This window comes from Sinohyriopsis cumingii, chromosome 16 (genome assembly GCF_028554795.1).
Source record: "Sinohyriopsis cumingii isolate HCF-2022 chromosome 16, ASM2855479v2, whole genome shotgun sequence".
Taxonomy (NCBI): domain Eukaryota; kingdom Metazoa; phylum Mollusca; class Bivalvia; order Unionida; family Unionidae; genus Sinohyriopsis; species Sinohyriopsis cumingii.
In genome coordinates this window covers 14,910,157-14,913,210 of record NC_142976.1, presented here as the reverse complement: position 1 = coordinate 14,913,210, position 3,054 = coordinate 14,910,157, and the positions used below count along the sequence as shown (strand labels likewise).

The 3,054-nt window shown below is 32.0% G+C and overlaps 1 protein-coding gene across 4 annotated transcripts in view; it reads left to right on the top strand.

Annotated features, from left to right (window-relative positions):
- The first annotated feature begins 189 nt into the window (after window positions 1-189).
- LOC149779972 (putative tubulin polyglutamylase TTLL9) overlaps window positions 190-3,054 on the top strand; it is a 96,716-nt gene continuing 93,851 nt past the window's right edge. For all 4 annotated transcript variants that reach the window (XM_089936692.1, XM_089936690.1, XM_089936689.1 and 1 more), the window contains exon 1: window positions 190-335. The gene's annotated coding sequence lies outside the window, so the exon portion shown is untranslated. The remainder of the gene's footprint in view (window positions 336-3,054) is intronic.

Sequence of the window (3,054 nt, the reverse complement as noted above, 5' to 3'; positions counted from 1 at the left end):
ATGCCGGTTTACGTTAAGTCGTTCACCAAGAGTTAAAGTTAAAATTTGTCAGATAATAAGGGATACAGTTAAATTATTGAAATATAAGATGTTTCTTTTAACTTTTGTTAGAATTAGTATATTAAACAATTACCCATAAATGATAATTCATTGTACGACCCTTTGTTTCTCACTGGTTTGGTTTTCGGCTGTAAACAAATTGCAAAGAAACGTCGCTTAGCAAGTCAAAAGTGTGGCTTGTAATTTTCGGAGAAGTGATAACTTTTCGCTACAGTGTTTTATGAATATTGTGTTATGATTTAATCACAGCAAAATGTGCATAGAGTTTAGTGCAGGTCTGTACATTATTAATTTATTTTGCATTTTGACCTCAGGGATATCGACTTCTGGTTTAAATTTTATTATTGGATCGAAGACTAAGAAATAAAATTAAAATAAAAACATATAAATAAAAATAGTAACCTAGAGTCGAATGCAATTAAGGGATTATCCTTTCAGGAGTTTGGCCTGCCGTTACATTCCAGTGACAATATGGGAACACGTTCTATACTTGCCGATAAACAGTTTGTACTGGTAGTATCTGCCTGCAGTCCCGGCAGTTTGTACCCTGCTGTCGATTTTAAAAACGAAAAACAACAAGGATATAAAAAGTGCACAAACTTAGTAATTTAATTTATCAATTTATGATTTCTAACCAATTGTCAGTGTTCCCCTGACTTAGCATCTTTTTTTCCTGTCAAATCAAACTGAAGCTGTCAGTGTAAACAACCAGGCAGTTCATTGCCCTTTCTCAGAACAGTCCATTTTCAGTAAAAAGCGGAGTCGTCTGCATCCCTTAAAGAGCTTTTCAGTGCATTAAGATCATAAGCTATGTGGGCAAATTTATAACCCTTAATCCTGGCAAGTATTACCTGATTATCAATGTATCAGGTTGAGTGCCTAAATTGACAGAGAAAAAGAGACATTATCGTAGTGTCTGCTCCAGTTATTGTGGACAATCTATTGATAAAAAAATTATAACTCTCCACAAGTTTCCTGATGTTGAAAAGAAAGTAATTTGCATGTATGTATGTATGTTAGTATGTATGTGTGTATGTATGTATGTATGTATGTATGTATGTATGTATGTATGTTAAAACTATATGACTGGTGAATGAATAAATGATCTTGTATAGTTTTAAATACTTAAGTAATAAGCAAATCCAGACATCAGTCAGGTTTCTTATTTTCCATTAAAGTCCAGTCCCTAGATTTACCGCAACAAAGGGAATTGTCGTAACAAAAATGAATTTTACCAGAACAAAAAGGTAGTAATCAAACAAAAAAGGTAGCTGTATTGTCCATGTAGAAGAAATATTGTGTTATTTTTTCATTAGCATTATGAGTAATTTACACAATATTCATGATGAGCTTTAGTTTTAACAGATGCTTCAATTTTCTTTTATTAACATTAAATATAACTCTTTTGCATGGATAACAAAAATAATGACACTTCATGGTAACAATTATAGCTTAATTCCACTTTCTCACTTCGATACTCATTGTTTCATTTTCTTAACGAAATAAACAAACTTTGTGGCTTGGTTCCTACTGCTTTTAACAACGAAGGTGTGTACACACTACTGTAGCATATGCTCATTTATACAACTCATTCTCTCGCACATGTATAAACTTTAAGAATTATATGCCCTTCTTGTTGATTATGCCATGCATTTGATTATTAGATCATTATAATTGCAATTCCAAATTTAGTAAATTATAATCAATTGCAACATCATTCTATATATGTATTGATACCATTCACCTTTTTCAGACCTTTTTTTTATATCTGAGTTGCCTCATTACATGAATTATATTTGAAATAGGGAAAAAGTTATAAATTCATATCTAAATCATTTCAATCAAAGTCTGTTTTACTCTCTATTATTATTATACAACAACAAACCATAATTTCTGCATGTACACAATATGTAGAGAGTGTGTCCCAAAAATATGCCTGGAGGGACTGGACACTAAAATTTTCCAGGTCACAGGGTTTATTCACAGCTTTATTTGATGCCATTACAATACAGATTTGATCACTGGAAGAATGTAGCATCATGGGTAAATTAGGGGAATTAATAAGCCAAGGGACATTACAACCATTACAGAACAGGCCTATATTTATTGAAACTTTTGTTTTCTTTTTATCTTTGCTGGCACTTTAAAACCATATGCTGATAATTAAAGTAATAAAAAATATATATGCAAATAATACATTGAGATATATAGATTGGAAAGAATTAGAATGCAGTATATATATATATATATATAGAGAGAGAGAGAGAGAGAGAGAGAGAGAGAGAGAGAGAGAGAGAGAGAGAAATGAATAGGTAGAAAGGGTACGGAAATATCTATGTTTTCAGGTAAGAGAGGTAATGAAAGTTAAACTGTTTGTACATTTATTTATACTCCTTACTAAAGGATTTGTAAACATTTTTTATTTTATCCATGAATACAATTGTCATCTCATCATTTTTGAGTTGGCTACATGCATCATAATATATGATAATCCGACTTTTGAGAATGTTTTGAGAAAACTTATTTTTGTCTGTTAAATTGTTTACGTAGCAGTAAGTAAGAAAATGTGAGACTGATGGAAATGACATATACAATAGCTGAAAGGAACTGTGGCTAGATATGTAACAGAAGAATGTGCTACATATAAACAGTAAATAAATAACATACTGTGTTTAGCTTGCAAGGTGTAAAACTTTTAGCAGAAAACAAAGTATTTGGAAATGAATATGACCCCTTATTGGTAAAATAGCTCACACAGACCCAGACTACTAAAGTTAAATCAAGTTTCTTGTATCTTATATCCCTCTCTCAATATTTTGGAGTTTCCCACTGGCAATTACTGTGCACACTTAAGCTTGTCCAAACTGAGTTTTGAGTCTGACCCAGGACTCAGGCAAGTGGATTTGTTAATCCCCGTGTTTGGCTTGAAATGCTATTGAAATGACAGTCAGAGACCCCATGGTGTCAATCAGGATAGAAATTTTGAATTGATGA